Source organism: Saccostrea echinata, unplaced genomic scaffold (assembly GCF_033153115.1).
Source record: "Saccostrea echinata isolate AGI-Se365-2 ecotype Australia unplaced genomic scaffold, CSIRO_AGI_Sech_v1 ptg000033l, whole genome shotgun sequence".
Classification (NCBI taxonomy): domain Eukaryota; kingdom Metazoa; phylum Mollusca; class Bivalvia; order Ostreida; family Ostreidae; genus Saccostrea; species Saccostrea echinata.
In genome coordinates this window covers 23,808,947-23,833,056 of record NW_026889782.1, presented here as the reverse complement: position 1 = coordinate 23,833,056, position 24,110 = coordinate 23,808,947, and the positions used below count along the sequence as shown (strand labels likewise).

General features: G+C 37.5%; 1 pseudogene; it reads left to right on the top strand.

The window, feature by feature from the left end:
• Window positions 1-315: 315 nt before the first annotated feature.
• LOC133199165 (uncharacterized) lies at window positions 316-9,315 on the top strand (annotated as a pseudogene).
• Window positions 9,316-24,110: the final 14,795 nt, after the last annotated feature.

Sequence of the window (24,110 nt, the reverse complement as noted above, 5' to 3'; positions counted from 1 at the left end):
GCACCCCGCATTGTAGAGAATGTCATGAATGTAGGTGCAGATGTTGATGCTCCCCCTGTCAACATAACCAGAATTGAGAACAGGGTTAGACAGAACCCGCGGCCACAAGATCCAAAGGATTTAGATTTTGAGATAATTTCAACATTACAATACCATATTTAGCAAATAATTTATTTTTTGTACATACACTAAAGTATACTTGTGCAGAAACGTTGAATTTCATATAGATCAAAGCATCAAAAATGTTGTTTAATTTAAGATTAACTTTAGAGACTTACCTTCCGTTTTGTAAATTTATAGCTTGACACAAACTTTATGGAGCAGCAGATGCCAGACTTCAGACATGTTGATGTCTACGTTTCTGGTCCAGGCATTTCTGATGTATACTGACCACCAGCTTCAGCTCCGGCCAAGGCCAAAACGTGGTATTTGGACGCCACATTCCGAGTGGTAAACAAACCTTGGATGCAGCTCTTCACCATCCACTCCTTCATCCGTAGTGGTGCTAACATGAAGCAAATCCCTCTGGCATTTTGCTTCATGTCCAGCAAAAGAAAGGCTGATTATTATGAAGTAAGTTTATCAAACTAAAGTTGCTATGAATAATGTTACTGTAACGATATTTAATTATTTCATTATGTTTGTTATATTTGATTCCGTTATTATATATTTAGATAGTCAGTTGTTTACATAACATTGCTCCGCGCGAGCAATACTAAATTATTATGTAATGGTCAAAATGCATTGCTCCTCGCGAGCAATGCCCCAATGTTATATATAGGGGGGTATTTTCAGACAGAGAGACTTGTAGTAGAGAAGTAAAGGAGTTGACATATAGGATATAAGTTAACATATTGTGAAAATATTGTGGAAAATTTATGTGTTATTCTTGGATGTTGTTGTGATTTTAATATTATGTGTAAATAGTGTAAATAAACTTTTAAACGAACTTCAGAGTATTTTATTCCGAGGATTGAAAATTTAGAGTTATCCCTCTTTGAACGCTACGGCGACGTTACAACTGGTGGCAGCGGTGGGATGTAATTTATTCGATGGATTTTATTTAATGTGTGGATTTTATTCCACTTCATTAGTGTTTTAATTTGTATTCTCTTGTGATTTATGGATTTATCAGTTTTCTTGTACATGGATTATTGAGTGCAAAATGCCGCAGTTTGTGAATACATATTCGATTACGGAGGACGGACGATTTCTGCTTTCCGGACGCATAGACGTTAGTGTTCGAAAAGAGTGTCCAAATTGCTTTGTTATGTTTACAAAGGATGACAATCGTCATTGGATTTGCAAAAACAGTAGGAAGGTCCATTTCTACAAGTGTCCTTTTTGTGGATGTAGGATAAGAGCATTTCAGGAGCAGACCGTAAATTAAAACTCGTTTACGCCATGGATTAAATTTGTTCAAACTGGATTTATTTATTTATTTTGTGTTTGTGACCCATATTGTGATTGTGATTACGTTATTCTGGACTCATTCAGGAAGACAGGAAATAGTAATGGACACTGTGAGAACCCCCGAGACACCCAGGGCGCCAAGAACTCCCTCGGTGCGCCGGAATTTATTACCAGAGTTTGAAAATACATGTACAGATTTACCCTACACACCAGAAGACGATTTCGATGTTAGAACGCCAGTACGACCCGAAACAGAATTAAGTGTTCAAGAAACTGAGAACAGTTGGGGATGGAAAGGATTTGTAACATTCTGGATTTTGTTTGTGGTGTTTTGTGCATCAGTGATTGCTGGACTTTACCATTTGCTCCCGGCACACCTAGAAATACAATTTACATGGGAATTTCAGTTTCTTGTCGTGCTAACTCTGGCATGTGTCATACTGTTAAGTGCTATGTGGAAATTTTGCTCTAATAGAGGTCAAGATGCCGGTGAACAACCTAGATCCCCTGTGACGAGCACAACAAGACGACGAACACGATTTTAACCATCTTCACCTGTAGATTCAACCTATTTATCTGCAGGAATGCCAGCCGGAAATGCCCTGGCTAATATACCCCTCAAACGCACCTTTAAAGGAGACGGAACTGCAATCTGGAGTGAATTTATACGATATTTTGAGAATGTCGCAAACCTAAACCAATGGACAGAACAACGTACTAGACGAATTCTATTAACAACACTCAGAGACCAGGCTGAAGCTTACGCATGCGGGCTTCCGGAGACTATTTTACAAGATTATAATTCCCTGAAAAATGCTTTAAATCAACGATTTGGTCATACGGCATTGAAAGACAGCTATATTGCTGAGGCAAAATTAAGACGTAAAAGGGATAACGAAACATTCCGAGATTTTGGGCAGGCCATAGAGGACTTGTACAGGAGAGCTTATCCTGACAATAGGGTATATGTATCGGAAAGTTCCATGAAAACGTTTTTGGACAACTGCAGTGTAAATGATGATTTTAGACTTGCTGTTAAACGGACCAGACCAAAAACTCTCTCTTGCAGAGGCTGTCACAGCAGCCATGCAGGAAGAGTGTATTCGTTTTACAGAAAACAGGAAGTTAAACCCCAAAACGTATCCACCTCAAGTTTATGATGTAAGGAATGCTCAGGGAGACAAGCGATAAAGGGAAGATAAATCAGCAGCTAGTTTGAACAAGGCTATAAAAAAATGTTTCAGATGCAATTCCACGCAGCATTTAATACGAGATTGCCCAAAGGGGGACCGTGATAATAGATCCAAACAGAGTGGTTGGACCGGAACTCGCGAGAACCAGCGTATTCAACAAAATGTCAATCCGCAGTTAAACCGGAACCGACCGGGGCAGTAGGCCATGCGTCGGTCAAGGTCAAAGCACATGAGAGGCCTAGTACAGTGGATGTGAAACATCACATTGGATTTGCTAAGACGAAAAATGAATTAGATGAAGCGCACATAGATTTCAACTCAGGGGCGGTAAAGCCTGGGGTTATCGTGGAGGGCAAACCCGGAATGATTGTAAAAGGGTTAGTGCAAGGTACGCCATTGGAGTGGAAAATCGACACAGGTGCGATAAATACCTTCATTACAGAGGATATGTACTACAGTATACTTCCTCGTGAGAGACCTGTACTAGAGCGTGCGCGGAAAAAGTTCGAGACTGCTGATAGAACTACTCTTAATGTTATAGGAACTGCAAAAATGTTATTAACTATAGGGCCAATAAGTGTATATTTTCGCATATTTGTTGGAGGAGTGAAAAGTAACTTGCTTGGACAGGACTTTATGACTAAGTTTGAGTGCCAGTGGGACTATAAAAGTAATCATATGATGATAAATTGTGCGCACACAAGTGATGAAGATCAAGGCTGCCTGGTGGTTTCAATGGAGGATGAAGTAATTCCCCCGAAGTATGAAGCCGTGATGAAATCAAGAGTGATTTCGGGTACAAAATCCAAGGAAGGAATTTTAGTGCCACTTAAACTGTTTGTCCACACGCATGGACTCGCAATTGCGCATGTGTTAGTGAATTCCGGAGATGGAATTATTTATGCGCGAGTATTTAACCCAGGCGACAGCGGAGTTTGTGTTAAGAAGAACACAGAGATTGCATTATTGACACCAGTAAAGGATGTGTTGGATTCTTTTAAACAGGAAGATATGACGGTGTGTAATGTATCAGTGGGAAATGGATCAGCTGAACTTCCCGAGTTTTTATGTAATATGTTTCGCGAAGGATGCGAAAACCTGTCCCCGGAACAAGCAAGTGAATTTAAGACATTTTTATTAAATCATCAAGACGCATTTGCAGACCCCAATCTGCCTGCACAGCGTGCAAATTTAGGTGAACATCGCATTGATTTGAGTGACGAGACCCCATTTAAAGAACCAGTGAGGAGAGTTCCTATATTTAAGAGAGATATTTTAGATGCGGAAATTGAAAAGTTAAAGAATCAAGGGTTAATTGAGTCCATGGTCGTCTCCTTTAGTGTTAGTCCAGAAGAAGGATAAAACTTGGAGACTTTGTGTTGATTATCGGAGGTTAAATGCTCAAACAATTAAGGATGCGTATCCGATCCCCAGAATTGCTGACGATTTAGACGTTTTATCTGGATCAAAATGGTTTACATCATTAGACTTAAACATGGCCTATCATCAGATTCCAATGCGTGAGTGTGATAAGGAAAAAACTGCATTTGGAACACCTCGAGGGGGATTATACCAATACAACGTCATGCCTTTTGGGTTGTGTAATGCCCCCGCCACTTTTCAGAGAGTCATTGAACAAACACTCAGTGGATTACAGTGGCATATTACCGTTCTCTACCTGGACGACATCATTGTTTATAATCGAACATTTGACGAGCACCTGAAAAATCTTAAATCAGTGTTTGATTGCCTGAATTCAGCTAATTTGAAATTAAAAGCTAAGAAATGCAAATTCTTTAGGAAAGAAGTGACATTCTTAGGCCATGTTATTTCAGAAGAAGGAGTTAAAACAGACCCTAGTAAAACTGACACAGTTAATAACTGGAAAACGCCAACAAATGTCGGTGAACTCCGAAGTTTCCTAGGCCTCGTGTCCTACTATCGACGATTTGTTAAAGACTTTGCAAAAATTGCAAGATGCCTACATGAATTTACCAGCAAAAATAAGATGTGGACGTGGACTCAAGAATGTGATGACGCTTTCTGTTTGCTTAAGCGTAAGCTAGTGAGTGCGCCTATTCTTGGTTATCCAGACGTAAATGGAGGGACCTTTATTCTGGATACGGACGCAAGTAGTGATGCCATAGGAGCCGTTCTATCTCAAATTCAAGATGGAAATGAAAGAGTGATTGCGTATGGAAGCCGAACATTGTCAACAGCAGAAAGGAATTACTGTGTAACACGCAAAGAAATGTTAGCACTTGTGTTCTTCATCAAACATTTCAAACAATATTTACTTGGTCGCGAATTCACATTAAGGACAGATCATGGATCTCTAGTATGGTTGCATAAATTTAAAGATCCGGATGGACAGATTGCGAGATGGTTACAACAGTTAGCTGCATTTACGTTTAAGATACAACACAGACCCGGGAAGCGACACGGAAATGCCTATAGTCTGAGCAGAATTAATGTACATGGAATTACGTGCAAACAATGTAAACTGGATGTTACAGAGAAGTATTCAGGACCAATATATAATCATGTAGAACAACCAAGAACCTTGCCTGTAAATGTGAACAATAATGTGTATTCGCTTCACGGTTTATTTGATGACGACGTATCACCTGTGAATTCTAGTAGTGTCAGTGTACTAGCTAACCGACCTTTACGAGCAAGGCAAAAGAAACAACCAGAGGATTCCTTAACTCTGGGAAATATTAGGGAGGCACAGTTGACTGACAAGGATATATTTAGATTTCTTAAATTGAAAGAAGATTCCGAATTTAAGAAACCACCAATTAGTTCGATTTCCTCATTAGGATTTGAAAGCAAGTTCCTATATGCTCGCTGGGAATTACTAACTGTGAAACAAGGCGTACTGTGTATCAAATGGATTGACAGTGATTGTGAGCGATTGCGGATTTGTGTGCCGAAAAGTCTTAGGGACAATGTTATGTGGAATTTCCATGATGCACAGACAGCAGGACACATGGGCGTCAGGAGAACACTGGACAAGATAAATAAAAGTCAATATTATTGGCCTCATCTCAGAAAAAGTGTACATGATTATGTGACTTCTTGTGATATATGTGAGGAACGAACACATCCAAGTAAGAAGAAACGTGCATACATGAAAACTTATCTAAGTGGTGTGAAATTCTAGCGAATAGCAGTGGACATAGCTGGCCCGTTCCCTAAAACAAACAACGGATTTGTGTATATTTTAGTGATTGCGGACTATTTCACCAAGTTTACGGAAATATTTCCCCTTCGCGATATTTAGGCTGAGACAGTAGCAAATATCATATTCCGAGGCTAGATCAAGAGATATGGCTGTCCCCAGGAATTACATTCGGACCAAGGTGTACAATTTGAAAGCCAGATATTCCAGGAATTATGCAAAATGTTGCAGATAAACAAAACGCGCACTACCGCTTATCATCCTCAGTCAGATGGAATGATTGAACGGTTAAACCGAACTGTGAAAGATGTGCTATCAAAGTACATTTCTGTACATCAAAATGACTGGGATAAATTCTTAGATGGAGTTGTATTCGCATATGACAGCACAGTACATGATACGACTGGGATTACGCCATACAGAATGGTATTTGGAGAAGAAATGAGATTACCTGTTGAATTGGTGACAGAAAATGTTAATCGGGAAGAAGAGCGTGTTTCTACACCTGCAGAATATGTGCGTACCCTGGAAAATTCCCTTTGTGAATTATACGACATTGTGAGAGATGTGACAGGAAAAGACGTATATCGTCAAAAACGTAATTATGACAGAAAAGTGCGAGAGGTAAATTACGATATTGGAGACCTAGTGAGGAGAAATCAACGGCAAATAATTAAGGGAACAAAATCAAAATTAGCAGGAAATTGGACTGGTCCTTGGTATGTTGTGAAACGATTAAGTGATGTACTCTACCAAATTCGACATTCAAAAACTTCAAAACCCATAATCGTTCATACGGACAACTTAAAGCCATACCGAAGTAAATTAAAAAAAAAACCCATGACCCCGACGGAATATACAAGTGACCAGACAGTCAGCGCACGTGTCCCCGAGCGACGCGCGACAGCGAGGAGGAAACGTTTGAAGTCGCCGGCAGACACGCGCCATAGTCTTACCCAGAATGATAAGTCACTCGCCGACAACCAATCAGAAGCCAGAACCAAGACTACCCGACATGGACGTGTTATAAAGAGGCCAGTTCGCTTCAGAGACAGTAACTGACCAGATGATTTGTGAAATTTGTGAACAGTGTTTTTCGACTAGAAGTAATTTAGACCAACACAAACGCGAACAGCATGAAAACTATGTAGAGCCATACAAATGTTCATTTTGCCAGAGGCTCTTTCTAAGAAAATTCAACCTAAAAAGACACTTGTTAGCAGTGCACCAATCTTCAAATGTTCAAGACATGGACCACAAAAGAAGAAAAGTTGAGAGAGCGAGATATGAAGAAATGCAGAAACCTGTCTATGTTCTTGGTCATTTATATGAAGATATCTCCAGTGATGAAGAAGATCGTAGTGAACCGGTGAACCAGTTAATCGATAATGACGATTTAGAAGAGATATCTGTGTATTCTACAGACTTCGACTTCATCGACAACTTGCTCGGAGGTAGTGACTCTGTTTGTGATGTAAGAACCGTGATATCGGAGAACACAGAAGCTGAAGATACGCGTCATGTGATTATTTCCGAGAACGCTGAAAGTGATGATGATTCTGGAGAGGAGACCGGAGACCAAACAGATGTCAAAAACAATTGTACGGTGACAAAGACAACCATTTGTTTAGTGATGAACCGCTCCGTACGACGCGACCCTTGCGGGACAGAAGAAATATCGCGGGATTCGCAAATCGTGTATTCAGAGGATATCGACCCTAAAGACATTGACTTTGCGGCGGTAGCCACAGACATTTTGGATGAAGTGCCAAAACATTTTAATGATGAACATGTAAATGTGAGACTTGTGAAGGGAGATTTATGATTTGGATGTATATAAAAGTTTTGTAAATAATTGTGAAAATATTTATTATAAATGTGATTTTATATCATGTTTATATTACTTTATGACAGGAAGAAAGTTTTGTTTATACTTTATGTTTCACTGGGTCAATTTTAATTATATTTTTCATGTCCATTGTTGTGTCAATGATGTTTTATAATATTTTTCCCCTGTAATTAAGAGTGTGAATAGTTCCTTTTGAACGGAGTCAAAAGTTAAGTGGGGGGAAGTTGTAACGATATTTAATTATTTCATTATGTTTGTTATATTTGATTCCGTTATTATATATTTAGATAGTCAGTTGTTTACATAACATTGCTCCGCGCGAGCAATACTAAATTATTATGTAATGGTCAAAATGCATTGCTCCTCGCGAGCAATGCCCCAATGTTATATATAGGGGGATGTTTTCAGACAGAGAGACTGGTAGTAGAGAAGTAAAGGAGTTGACATATAGGATATAAGTTAACATATTGTGAAAATATTGTGGAAAATTTATGTGTTATTCTTGGATGTTGTTGTGATTTTAATATTATGTGTAAATAATGTAAATTAACTTTTAAACGAACTTCAGAGTATTTTATTCCGAGGATTGAAAATTTAGAGTTATCCCTCTTTGAACGCTACGGCGACGTTACATTACTATTAAAGTAATGAATAAAAAAAGACTAGATATTAAATTCAAAAAATATATCAAGATGACAGCAAAAATTGACGTTACTATAAAACTTAACCTAGTTATAATTTATATGCTGCATACCATTGAAAGTTCTTGCAATTTTTCAGGTTCTCGGGACAATTGACCATCTCCTGCCAGATAACATCGTTTTCCATAGTTTTGTTGTAGACTTTGAGGCAACCATTTGGAGGGCAGTACACGACAGATTCCGTAGATATGTCATCCAAGGCTGCGTTTTCCACTGGATCCAGGCGGTATACAGAAAGGCCCAAGAACTGGGTTTGCAGGTACATCTGTACAAACGTGTATTTAAAAAAAAAATCTTTTATAAGGATAGACACATTTCTTTATTTATTTTATTTTACAGTAAATATAAACATTTTACACAAAATATTCATTTCTTAATAATATAAGGCTTAATAAAAATTTTTTGTTTACAAATGTTTATGACAGAATGTTGCACAATACATGTAATAAAAATTAAGTATTTCCTCTTTATAGAGAGCTTACAACACGAGAGGAGGTCCAGGAGTTCATACGGCAAGTGCTCGCCCTCCCTTTTTTACCACCAGAGCACATTGCCGAGATGTTCCATCCATTGGATCGGCGTGTCCGGACAGACATGCTTGATTCCCTCATGGAATACATGTGGCGCCAGTGGTTAAACAACACCACCTTTCCTGTGCGTAACTGGAGTGTTTTTATGCTCTCCATTCGAACCAACAATGATGTAGAGGGTTGACACAACAGGCTTAACAGCCGTGTTGCCCAAAGAGGTCCTGTTCCCTTCTACTTGTTGTTGGTTGAATTGCACAAAGAAGCAAAACAGATCCTTCTCCAAGCTAAGTTGATTTCAGAAGGGAAGATGGTCCGCATACACAAAAAGAGGACAACCCATGTCAATGGCAAACTATTTGCTGCATGGAAGCAGTATTTGGAGGGGGAAATGACTACCAGTCAGCTTTTACGGAGGTGTACCAACGTTTATGGACCCAGTGACTAGTATTTATATGCCCCTATTACCACAGCTTATTGCATATTTATTCATATTTGTATGTTTTCATAATATCTGTATGATAGAGCGCCAGGTCAAATACTACATGTAATATAATGTCTTTCATTTAAATATGTATATATATAAATGTTTATAGACTTGACGAGTTTATGAAGTGGGAAAAAACCCATATATATTTGTTTTATTTAATATAATTATGGATCTCCATAATCAATAAATTTTAAATATTACACACTTATCAATTGTGTGTGTGTGTGTGTGTGTGTGTGTTTTTGTACTTCTTATGAGACAGTCAATTTTCTTTTTTTTTCAGTGAAAGAGAAAATAAATAATCTGTCCTTGTTTGGATGAAATAACTGATTCAAAAAATTTGCCAGTCCCCCTTGACCTGTTGAGTATATATACAGAAAAAGTTGTACATAAAAGTCAATATTTACAGTTATAAGTGTTTTCCAAGAAAAAATAACAAAATGGGAAAAAAAAATCGGGAAGTATTCTTAGAACAACACAAGCACTAAATGATCCTGAAATAGATGTTTTAACCAAAAATACGTAATAATACCTTTGTGTTATACTAAATGGGTTTAAAAATTAATTACATAAACAAGTGTCTGTGATGTACAAATATTATCAGAACTAATAACTTAAGATAACTTGAGGCTTCAATAAATATTTACAGATACTTCTATATCATGCTTACCAGAATGAAAACCAAATGTTTATTTTATCATTCAGTGTTAGAAAAAAAAATGTGCAGTTATTTCATTTTACTATACTACATACCCATTCTTCTCACTAGGCAGCAAAATTCGATATTGATCAATCTTTTAGCTCTATTTTCCCAAAGTAACTTATGTTATTGATCGGAAAGATGATTTCAAACAGACCTATTTCCTTATAGTAGTATATAATCATAAGTTTTATGATGTTAAACTAATTTGTCTTCATAGTATAACTCAATATTTAGATAGGTGCCGAACCGTCGGGGTGCCGAAACATCGTCGCAGGTGCAGAACCGTCGGGGTGCCGAAACATCGCCGTGCCTAAAAGTCCAGAATTCCTTTATCATGCCAACGCCTACCGTGACACGGAGCCTCGGTTATAAGGATGAAATATATGGAGATACCGATCAGTATTCAAGCTCAGAAGTCCATTAAACATTACAAAATGGGTGCAGAGCAAACACGGACCTCCAAAACATCAGAGGTGGGATCAGGTGCCATGGAGGAGTGAGCATTCCCTGCCGACCGGTCACACCCGCCGTGTGCTCCTTGTCATGATCGGGAAATAACGGGAAAATCCGTCGACAATTCAATGAGTAAATAATTGCCTAACAATAAGTATGAAAAACGTCAATCAGCATTTGAAGGTCTCATCCGAAGGACCCGAAACTTTCACTTCAGAGTATCAAGCGCTTGGCGAAGGAACAGTTGCTACCTATTTTTTATCGACTTAAGGACATACGCAATGTACCTTACCTACTGATAAATTTTCAAGATATTCTTAATTTAAGATCATAGTGCCATCAGATGTTCGTAGACAAAAAATCAGCATGCCTTACCAGGGGTTTTGAAAAGATATCAATTGATGAAAATTCTTGTATAATTCAAAGAAAAATATACAAAAATTACTAAACATATATTCTAGATGTTTTGTTCATCCAAACTTGCTTTAGAAGAAGTGTACAACACCATATATAGACATTAAAATGTTACACACAGTTCCTTTAAGTATTGGAACTCTTCAACTCCAGGGAAGAAGACAATAAAGTTCAAACTACGTTGCGTATGTCCTTAATCGCAGCCGTGATTCAAACACGATCTTCCGATCCCAGAGCGAGCGCTCTACCGACTGCGCTGCCATGACGGCTCTATTGGAATATATATGCTCGAATCTAACTACGCTCCAAATCATATCATTTAATTATAGTAATCATTAATTATGTTGATCTTATTACTCACTGATCAATCAACTTTTGCTTAAATACACATCAAGTAAGCCGTTCGTTTGAAGAAAATTATTCGAATCACAGAATCCACTCAGGGCAAACAGGGAAACGGAGCAAAACCACTCGGAGCGAACAGGTAATCGGGGCAAAAGTACCCGGATTCCATTAATATATATATGCTTGATTTGTTATCTTATAATTAATTTATATTCCGACAAAGAGACAGAGATACGACCCTTTAGAGATGCCCTCGTACGATCTAACAATTTTCATTCACAGTGGGTGTAAATTAACTCGTACGATTAAATCCTTACAGAATGAGAAATGTCTTCGTACAACCTAGCAATTTTCATTCTCGGTACATACAGTTAACTCGTACGATTAAATTACTGAACCCGTGTGGAAAAAAAGCTATGCGTGATGACAAACTTCCAGGGTATTCATATAACTAAATAGGGGTAAGGGATGGGTGTCTTAAGAAAGGTGATAATTATGGTGGTATACGTTACAAGAAAGTCATCATATTGTATATGGAATATAACATATGTCCATTTCTCAATCTTGTTTATCTTGACCAGAAGGTCAATATATATATAATATCGCATATGTTGTCTCTCATGACAGTCATGTGGATTTAAGTCGTTCAGACCTACCAAGGCACGTGTTAACATGGTAACATAGCGTTGCCTATCCAACAATCAAAATGTTACCAAATTATGGGTGGGAAGGACGTGCATTGTTTCGTAATAGCGGCGCATGCTATTTATAGCATTGGGGAATTCCTAAACATTGTACAGGGTGCATATTTTGTGATATAAATTTCTTTGTTTTATGCTTCTCCGTAATGAGGCAGTCTAAGAGCTACAGCTTCAGAGACCTTTGCTTTTTTATGTTATTTGTATTTTGAACACAATACTTACTCTTTTTTACTGTAAGTGTTTCAGGTAAAATGTTATGATAAAATCAATAGAGAGGGAAAGAATTGAAAAAATATTGAAAGTTGAAAATGATTGTTGAGTTCTCTATCTTCGTCTTTATTTGAACACCCTGCCTGCGACCATTTGTGTCATACTAGCGAGTAGACGTATCGATTTTTGTTGTTGTTATGTCGGTAGCCATATTGATTTCTTTGTGTGAGGAAGACATTGTGTTTCTGTTTGTTAGATGCATGTATTGAAATTCTTAACCAGTTAACTTCTTTTCTGGAGTGGAGTTGATAATTATTGACAGGCCTGCTTATCATACTTCGACATGCAAGTCTCAAACTACTGTAAAGAGCGGAAAAGGGGGTAGGGGCTTAATAATCTAGTTGGGTTGCGACATCAAGCCAACCATAAGATGATCCACCTTTTATTACTTCCACGTGATATACTTTAAAATTAAATTGGCAATTCATTTACACGGCTGTTGAATTTAAAGACCGTGTTTTAAAATCACAATTGTTTGATCCGTGGAAGCTTAGCGCTTAAAGGTGATTAAAACCTCTAAGTCACCGATAAGGTCTGTGCTGATAGACGTGGCGTAGCATGAATTTGAATTTCTATACACATACTTATATAGATGTAAGATACATTTTATTTTTTTGAGTGAATTAGTTAATTGTTCAATTTAAATAGTTTGCTTCATATAAATTGTAAGTGAAAATTCAAATGTTTGTAATTAAAACAGGTAAAAATTAACCCCCCCCCCCCCCAAAAAAAAGAAACACAAAAACAAAGAACAATTAAAGTTAAAAAAAAAAATATACATATATTTTAATTTTATGCTTAACAAATGTCCTTTTAATTCGGCATTGGTCTTCAGTGATCATAAAAAGTCTCTCTGTGATAATTGGTGTTGTTTTTCAATAGTTTGAATTGACGCAGTACTTCTGAATACATCTTGTTAAAACATTCCATCTGTTCTTTTTGACTGGGGTTGTCGGTCGTACATCCGTGGCAATTCTTACTGGTCATTTCCGAGACTTTTTTTCTTTTCAGTGATCACGAACGATTTTCTTCATAGTTTCTGTAGAGGTGTACAATGTACAGTTGAATTTTCCTCCGTAATACTCCTTGAATCCCTGCCACTCCAATGCCTAATTTGGGGGGGGGGGGGGTCTCCATTAATGTCATTCGACATTAATGTTGGGCCCTTAAGGAAAAAAATGCACAGTTAATCTTTTGTTTCTTTTTCACTTATGTCTCAGATCTCATGTTCTGGCCTCCGTCTGCTGATTTGTTTTTCTGCAGTTGTTGAATGTTTTCGTCAATATCTAACACATAATTAAGGAGACGTCCGAACTCATTTCCAGAAAGGGAAATACTTTCACTTGCATGAAAATTATTCTGCAGTTTAATTCTTTTTTCTCGTGTGGTGACACCCATGGTCACACGTTTTACCAAATCTTCCATGTTGAAGGTCTCTTGAATTATAGTTTACAGGAAACTGGAAACTCGATGCTATACAATGGTTTTATCTTTCAAGATTTTAACCATTTATAGACGGAATCTCTGCACCAAACCTCTTTTAAACACAGCTTTGGTCTTCAGACATCCTCAAAAAGTCTCTTTCATAATTGGTGTCGTTCGTCAATAGTTTGAATCAAGGGAGTTTGTTTGAAGACATTTTCAAGACAATCATCCATGTACATGACTCTCTGGGTGGTTCAACTTGCCAGACATCCAGTGTCCATGTAGATTTTTATGGACGGGGAAGGTCGGTCGTATATCCGTGGCAATTCTTTCTGGCCCTTTCCGAGACTTTTTCTTTTAAGTGATCACGAGCGATCTTCACAGTTTCTGTAGAGGTGCACAATGTACAGTTGAATTGCTCTTCCTATTACTCCGTGAATCCCTGTCACTCAAATGCCGAATTTGGTGGGGAAAGGTGTCTCCACACGAAAATTAAAAATTCTAATGATGACAATAATGTTGACCCTTCAAGTAAAACTTGCCCAAATAATCTGTTGTTTCCTTTTCCCCTATGTCTCAGATCTCATGTTCAGGATTCTGTCTGCTGATTCTTTTTTCTGCAGTTGTTGAATGTTTTCGTCAATATCTAGCACATAGACAAGGAGATATCCGAACTCATTTCCAGAAAGGGAATTACTCTTTTTGCATGAAAGTTACTCTGCAGTTTTAATTTTTCTTTCTCGTGTGGTGACATCCATGGTCAAACATTTGCTCGGTTTTACAAATCGTAATTTATTTAGTTCAGACCAGTATGCTATGTGATCTATCAAACACAATTTGGGTAACTCAATTAGAATGATATAAATGAACCGTTCACCAATTTACTGATTAGATATGATATCCTTCCTCAAAGTACACGTAGAATAATTTCCAACACATTGTGGTCGAATAATCTGTACGTTATTTGAAGAGCATGATGGAAATAAAAACCACAACTTTCCACTTTGTTAAATTGATATGCTCAAGTCACTATTTTTTCCAACCATATGAAGTAAATCATTTTTTTAGGTCACCTGAGTCACTCAGTTGACCTATTGCTATCTTCTTCTTTTTCTGTTGTCGTTCGTTAACATTTGAAAGTTTTCAACTTTATCTCTGGAATACTAAGCCAATTGCAACCAATTTTGGCATATAGCTTATATGGGTGATGGGGAACAGAAATAAAGAATTTCATGGTCCCCAGGGGGTTGGGTAAAACCACGAAAACTAATGCAATTTTTAAAGATCTTCTTTACTCCTGGACAGCAAGCAGACAAACTGTTGACATGATTGTAATATAAGCATAGCGCCCTCTTCCAAAATTGTGTGATTCGTGGCCCTAGGAGCTAGGGCAGGGCTAAAATGGATCATATAGTGAAAATGCATTATTGCTTTGAAAATCTTCTCTTCTCCTGGGTATTAAACAATCTCAGTAAATACGAAGCTATTTTAATGAAAAGTGCCTCTTTCGGAATTGTGAATTGCATGGTCCCTGGGTCAGGGGTTCGGTGTTGCGGCGGGGCTCTATTGATTATATAGTGAAAATGTATTAATTCTTTGAAAACTTTTCTGCGCCTGGGTAGTGAATCGATATACTAAGTGCATGCATGGTGATGACGAGGAAAGACGTCTCTTCCAAAGTATGAATGTCATGGCTTCTGGGAAAGGGGTTATGGTGCTAGGGCGGGGCTTTATTATACCCCCACTCCGAAGGAGAGGGTGTATACTGTTATACCCTTGTTGATTTTATACTGAAAATGCATTAATTCTTCAAAAGACCTCCTCTGCTCCTGGGCATGAAGCCGATAAACTTAGTACATAGTAATGATCATGTAGTGTGCCTCTTCCAAAATTGTAAATTTCATAGCCCCTGGGTCAGGGTTCCTGCTAGGGCGAGGCTCTTATGATTATGAAGTGAAAATCTTCTCTGCGCCTGGGTATTATTTATTATGTATTGAAAATGAATTAACGCTTTTGTAAATTTACACCTCTGCACCTTGGTATTAAGCAAACAAACAGTGCAAAGTAACGACGAGGAAGGATGCCTCTTCCAAAATTGTGAATATCATTACCCAGGGGTTCTGGTGTTTGGGCGCGGCTCTATTGATTATATAGCATAAATGCTTTGAAAATCTCTGTCCCTGAATATTGAGCATACAAACCAATATACACATAAATGTAATTGTATATATATGATTATAAGTAAATGTTCCTTTTCTCTGCTCGTGGGTATCTACAGGGGCAAGCAAAGTACTAAATAGTAATAAGTGAAGTAAATTAGAGTTACTCCCCTTTGCCTAATTGTTTTAATCACGAAATCTTAATGTATAATTTTATTAAAAAGGCTACTTGACTGAATGAGAAACAAGAAAGAATGTAATACAGAAAGAGACTGCATGGTTGTTTAATATTTTGTCAAAGTGACAAGTGATCACAGACAATCAGGATGACTTGGGGTCATGTTGTACTTAGTTACATGTACAAAAGGCAAATAGCCACGCTGTACAGGCAAATCTCTCTTTGTGTACTTAATTGTAGTACTAGGCAAGTGACAAAAACATTTTCATATATGTATATATTGAATACCTTACACACTTGGTAAGTGTCCATTGTATTTGTATATTTCACATTCATCATCATCCCTGTAGGACTTGGGAAAACTTAGTACGATCACAAGGAGATCACTCGGGTCTCGCACGTTACAATAAGCAAAGGTATTTTTACCAGATGTTTGAAATTTTCGGCAAGATTGCTTTATTATCAGTTAATTTTGTTTTATACTTCTATGGATCCTTTGCAATGTTGTATTTTATTCAGATGACCGTTAAGGCTCTTAGGCCTCTCGTTAATTCACTTGTGTATTTTTTTTTAAATTCTCCTTTTATCTTTATATGTCCAAAATTCACGATCCTCCTAAAGAGGAAGCGACTTACAAATAAGAACTATAACGCTGTAGTGGTATCATCAGCATTTATTCTAAACATTGAGTAGAGTTTTCATATAGTGTCCATGGAGTCCATTCCAACGGTTTACACAGTTGCCAGTACTGTAGCAGAAGCTTGTCTCTGCCAGTGTTACCCTAAGAATTGCCACCAGTGGAAACTTCCTGCTTCTCCATTTGCTTTCTTTTCCCTCTACCAAAATCTACTTTACCAACAACACGTTCTACATTTACAAAGAATTACAATCCACAGAATTTAAAGCGATACCGAATGCTAAAATTTCACAATTGCAAAAATTATCTGTAAACCATAATAAAATATATTGTTGAATTTAAGTTTTAAAGACAATTGATATATTGATAATTTTTTCCCTTATATTGTATATTTTTTAATTTTTTTTTCCTGAAGGACGGAAGCAGATTTAACAAATTTTTAATACTTTCTAACAATAATGAATTATTGTTTATCTAAGAAATACAAATTCCTAGTGATTGTAATAGAAATCTTGATGGTGATCCTGTGTACGATATGCGATGACTTCCACCATGATCTGTCTTCACTACACCATGGATCCCCTAACAAATAAGGGCAGATGTTAAATTCCAGTAGTTCTTCAAATAAACACAAATGCTGTTAATTCCGCAAGACCTTGGGATAAAGTATGGAGATACAAACAGAAGTCAAGCTAGCTCAAGTGTCCATTGAAACAAAACCATCTTAGAGCAGAGAAACACGGACCTCTAAAAACATCAGAGATTGGATCAGGGGTCACGGAGGAGTAAACTTTTGTAACTCTTTTACATAAGGAGAAATTTGTAAGATATAAATGTATTGATCTTATCTGTCGTTATGCGATTTATGGCTCAGTTCAATCCTGATGGTGATTCTGTGTACGATATGCGACGTCTACCTCCACCATCTGTCGTCACTACATCATGGATCCCCTCACAAATAAATGCAGATGTGAGATTCCAGTAGTTCTTCAAGTAAACAAAAATGCTGTTTATTACACTAGACGTTGGGATAAGGTGTGGAGAAACGAACAGAAGTCAAGCTAGATCAAGTGTCCATTGAAACAATATCAACGTAGAGCAGAGTGAACACGACCTCTGAAAACATCAGAGATTGGATCAACTGCCATGGAAGAGAAAACTTTCGTACCTCTTTTACATAAAGAGAAATTTGTAAGATATAAACCTATTGATTTTTAACTGTTGTTACGTGATTTATGGCTCAGTATATCATACTATTTTTTTTTTTTGGTGATTCTGTGTACGATATGCGATGTCTACCTCCACCATCTGTCGTCACTATATCATAGATCCCCTCACAAATAAGGACAGATGTGAAATTCCCGCTGTTCTTCAAATTAACATAAATGCTGTTAATTCCCCTAGACGTTGGGATAAAGTATGGAGAAACGAACAGAAGTCAAGCTAGCTCAAGAGTCCATTAAAAACAAAACCATTTTAGAGCAGAGTAAACACGGACCTCACAAATACATGGACTGTTTGATTGATTAGGGTTTAAAGCCGAGTCGGCAATATTTCAGCCATATATTTTGCGGAAAATTAATTTGTCAGCAAATACAATTTATCATTGAATCAAATGCTGTCTGACGTTTTTCATACTAATTGTTAGGCCATTATTTACACACTGAATTGTCGACGGATTTTTCTGTTATTTCCCGATCATGACAAGGAGCACACGGCGGGTGTGACCGGTCGGCAGGGGATGCTCACTCCTCCATGGCACCTGATCCCTACTCTGATGTTTGGAGGTCCGTGTTTGCTCTGCTCCTATTTTGTATTGTTTAATGAACTTTTGAGCTTGAATACTGTTCGTTATCTCCAGACATTTCATATGACCGGTTTTGAAAGAATGTTTGTTTCTCTGGCGGCCCCCAGTGAGCCTACTCTTTTCCGAAAACCAGAGAAACGATCCTTTGTGTGCCAAGGGGGTTGCAATCCTTGAGACGGGGCACCATTTAACGTCCCATCCGACGGACGTAAAAAATTGAAAATATTTTAACAGTTAACGAGATGCGATGTTTTCCACCACGATCTGTCTTCACTACATCACGGATCCAGTCAGAAATCATGCTGATGTGAAATTGATGTAATTCTTCTGGTTAAAACATATGCTGCAAACTTCGCCAAAAGTCTGAATGAAGAAAATGAATATCGAATGAAAGTATCATGTTTCTATCTAAAGCCGTTTATGAGAAAATTTATGTACCAAAATTATTCCATCAATATCTCCGGACCGTAAGTGACGTCATCGAAACAGGAAAAAACATTATTCAAGTAAGGTTACATATATTTTGAAAGTTTCATAAAAATTCTTCAAGACGTTTTTCGGGAAATCGTGCACAAAATAGGTAAGGAATAAAAAACAATGATAACTAGAGCAAAGCTTGTTGCAAAGCAACAAGTGGGTTTTTAGCGATTAGCTTGTACATGAGTTATTGTTTAACGCCGAGTTGGCAATATTTCAGCCATGTTTTAGCGGATAATTTAGTTTGTATGACAGGATTTTGAAAGGTTTTCTATGACGGCCCCCAGTGAGCCTATTTTTCGAAATCCAGAGAAACGATCTTTTACGTGCTAAGGGGTTGTAATCCTTCACACGGGAGACCAGTTAAAATATGTAAATTGTTAAAGAAAATGAATTGATCTATGTATTTCTCATCAAAATTGTCAACATCATTTACTTCTAAATTTTACTGTAAAAATCAGTTTCATGTTTATATTCTAAAATTGTAAAGGTTAAAATTTGAAGCCCTTCACCGGTATATGGTGACGTCTCTCTATGAGTGAAAAATTCTCGAATGGGACGTAAAACATACAATCAATCTAAAACATCAGAAATTGGATCAGGTGCCATGGAGGAGTAAACGTTTGCATCTCTCTTAAGGTGGAATTTGAAAAAAAAAAAATCTATTGATTTTTAACTGTCGTTATGTGATATATGGCTAAATTAGTCCTCCTAGTTTTATATGTCTTTCCTATTGATTGTAATAGAAATCCAGATGGGGATCCTGTGTACGATTTGCGGTGTCTACCTCCACCATCTGTCGTCACTTCATCATGGATCCCCTCACAAATAAGGGGCGATGTGAAATTCCAGTAGTTCTTCAAATAAACACAATGCTGTTAATTCCGCTGGACGTTAGGATAAAGTATGGAGAAACGAACAGAAGTCGAGCTAGATCAAGTGTCCATTGAAACAATATCAACGTAGAGCAGAGTGAACACGGACCTCTGAAAACATCAGAGATTGGATCAACTGCCATGGAAGAGAAAACTTTCGTACCTCTTTTACATAAAGAGAAATTTGTAAGATATAAACCTATTGATTTTTAACTGTTGTTACGTGATTTATGGCTCAGTATATCATACTATTTTTTTTTTGGTGATTCTGTGTACGATATGCGATGTCTACCTCCACCATCAGTCGTCACTATATCATAGATCCCCTCACAAATAAGGACAGATGTGAAATTCCCGCTGTTCTTCAAATTAACACAAATGCTGTTAATTCCCCTAGACGTTGGGATAAAGTATGGAGAAACGAACAGAAGTCAAGCTAGCTCAAGAGTCCATTAAAAACAAAACCATTTTAGAGCAGAGTAAACACGGACCTCACGAATACATGGACTGTTTGATTGATTAGGGTTTAAAGCCGAGTCGGCAGTATTTCAGCCATATATTTTGCGGAAAATTAATTTGTCAGCAAATACAATTTATCATTGAATCAAATGCTGTCTGACGTTTTTCATACTAATTGTTAGGCCATTATTTACACACTGCATTGTCTACGGATTTTTCCGTTATTTCCCGATCATGACAAGGAGCACATGGCGGGTGTGACCGGTCGGCAGGGGATGCTCACTCCTCCATGGCACCTGATCCCTACTCTGATGTTTGGAGGTCCGTGTTTGCTCTGCTCCTATTTTGTATTGTTTAATGAACTTTTGAGCTTGAATACTGTTCGTTATCTCCAGACATTTCATATGACCGGTTTTGAAAGAATGTTTGTTTCTCTGGCGGCCCCCAATGAGCCTACTCTTTTCCGAAAACCAGAGAAACGATCCTTTGTGTGCCAAGGGGGTTGCAATCCTTGAGACGGGGCACCATTTAACGTCCCATTCGACGGACGTAAAAAATTGAAAATATTTTAACAGTTAACGAGATGCGATGTTTTCCTCCACGATCTGTCTTCACTACATCACGGATCCAGTCAGAAATCATGCTGATGTGAAATTGATGTAATTCTTCTGGTTAAAACATATGCTGCAAACTTCGCCAAAAGTCTGAATGAAGAAAATGAATATCGAATGAAAGTATCATGTTTCTATCTAAAGCCGTTTATGAGAAAATTTATGTACCAAAATTATTCCATCAATATCTCCGGACCGTAAGTGACGTCATCGAAACAGGAAAAAACATTATTCAAATAAGGTTACATATATTTTGAAAGTTTCATAAAAATTCTTCAAGACGTTTTTCGGGAAATCGTGCACAAAATAGGTAAGGAATAAAAAACAATGATAACTAGAGCAAAGCTTGTTGCAAAGCAACAAGTGGGTTTTTAGCGATTAGCTTGTACATGAGTTATTGTTTAACGCCGAGTTGGCAATATTTCAGCCATGTTTTAGCGGATAATTTAGTTTGTATGACAGGATTTTGAAAGGTTTTCTATGACGGCCCCCAGTGAGCCTATTTTTCGAAATCCAGAGAAACGATCTTTTACGTGCTAAGGGGTTGTAATCCTTCACACGGGAGACCAGTTAAAATATGTAAATTGTTAAAGAAAATGAATTGATCTATGTATTTCTCATCAAAATTGTCAACATCATTTACTTCTAAATTTTACTGTAAAAATCAGTTTCATGTTTATATTCTAAAATTGTAAAGGTTAAAATTTGAAGCCCTTCACCGGTATATGGTGACGTCTCTCTATGAGTGAAAAATTCTCGAATGGGACGTAAAACATACAATCAATCTAAAACATCAGAAATTGGATCAGGTGCCATGGAGGAGTAAACGTTTGCATCTCTCTTAAGGTGGAATTTGAAAAAAATCTATTGATTTTTAACTGTCGTTATGTGATATATGGCTAAATTAGTCCTCCTAGTTTTATATGTCATTCCTATTGATTGTAATAGAAATTCAGATGGGAATCCTGTGTACGATTTGCGGTGTCTACCTCTACCATCTGTCGTCACTTCATCATGGATCCCCTCACAAATAAGGGGCGATGTGAAATTCCAGTAGTTCTTCAAATAAACACAATGCTGTTAATTCCGCTGGACGTTAGGATAAAGTATGGAGAAACGAACAGAAGTCGAGCTAGATCAAGTGTCCATTGAAACAATATCAACGTAGAGCAGAGTGAACACGGACCTCTGAAAACATCAGAGATTGGATCAACTGCCATGGAAGAGAAAACTTTCGTACCTCTTTTACATAAAGAGAAATTTGTAAGATATAAACCTATTGATTTTTAACTGTTGTTACGTGATTTATGGCTCAGTATATCATACTATTTTTTTTTTGGTGATTCTGTGTACGATATGCGATGTCTACCTCCACCATCAGTCGTCGCTATATCATAGATCCCCTCACAAATAAGGACAGATGTGAAATTCCCGCTGTTCTTCAAATTAACACAAATGCTGTTAATTCCCCTAGACGTTGGGATAAAGTATGGAGAAACGAACAGAAGTCAAGCTAGCTCAAGAGTCCATTAAAAACAAAACCATTTTAGAGCAGAGTAAACACGGACCTCACAAATACATGGACTGTTTGATTGATTAGGGTTTAAAGCCGAGTCGGCAATATTTCAGCCATATATTTTGCGGAAAATTAATTTGTCAGCAAATACAATTTATCATTGAATCAAATGCTGTCTGACGTTTTTCATACTAATTGTTAGGCCATTATTTACACACTGAATTGTCGACGGATTTTTCCGTTATTTCCCGATCATGACAAGGAGCACACGGCGGGTGTGACCGGTCGGCAGGGGATGCTCACTCCTCCATGGCACCTGATCCCTACTCTGATGTTTGGAGGTCCGTGTTTGCTCTGCTCCTATTTTGTATTGTTTAATGAACTTTTGAGCTTGAATACTGTTCGTTATCTCCAGACATTTCATATGACCGGTTTTGAAAGAATGTTTGTTTCTCTGGCGGCCCCCAGTGAGCCTACTCTTTTCCGAAAACCAGAGAAACGATCCTTTGTGTGCCAAGGGGGTTGCAATCCTTGAGACGGGGCACCATTTAACGTCCCATCCGACGGACGTAAAAAATTGAAAATATTTTAACAGTTAACGAGATGCGATGTTTTCCACCACGATCTGTCTTCACTACATCACGGATCCAGTCAGAAATCATGCTGATGTGAAATTGATGTAATTCTTCTGGTTAAATATATGCTGCAAACTTCGCCAAAAGTCTGAATGAAGAAAATGAATATCGAATGAAAGTATCATGTTTCTATCTAAAGCCGTTTATGAGAAAATTTATGTACCAAAATTATTCCATCAATATCTCCGGACCGTAAGTGACATCATCGAAACAGGAAAAAACATTATTCAAATAAGGTTACATATATTTTGAAAGTTTCATAAAAATTCTTCAAGACGTTTTTCGGGAAATCGTGCACAAAATAGGTAAGGAATAAAAAACAATGATAACTAGAGCAAAGCTTGTTGCAAAGCAACAAATGGGTTTTTAGCGATTAGCTTGTACATGAGTTATTGTTTAACGCCGAGTTGGCAATATTTCAGCCATGTTTTAGCGGATAATTTAGTTTGTATGACAGGATTTTGAAAGGTTTTCTATGACGGCCCCCAGTGAGCCTATTTTTCGAAATCCAGAGAAACGATCTTTTACGTGCTAAGGGGTTGTAATCCTTCACACGGGAGACCAGTTAAAATATGTAAATTGTTAAAGAAAATGAATTGATCTATGTATTTCTCATCAAAATTGTCAACATCATTTACTTCTAAATTTTACTGTAAAAATCAGTTTCATGTTTATATTCTAAAATTGTAAAGGTTAAAATTTGAAGCCCTTCACCGGTATATGGTGACGTCTCTCTATGAGTGAAAAATTCTCGAATGGGACGTAAAACATACAATCAATCTAAAACATCAGAAATTGGATCAGGTGCCATGGAGGAGTAAACGTTTGCATCTCTCTTAAGGTGGAATTTGAAAAAAAAATCTATTGATTTTTAACTGTCGTTATGTGATATATGGCTGAATTAGTCCTCCTAGTTTTATATGTCTTTCCTATTGATTGTAATAGAAATCCAGATGGGGATCCTGTGTACGATTTGCGGTGTCTACCTCCACCATCTGTCGTCACTTCATCATGGATCCCCTCACAAATAAGGGGCGATGTGAAATTCCAGTAGTTCTTCAAATAAACACAATGCTGTTAATTCCGCT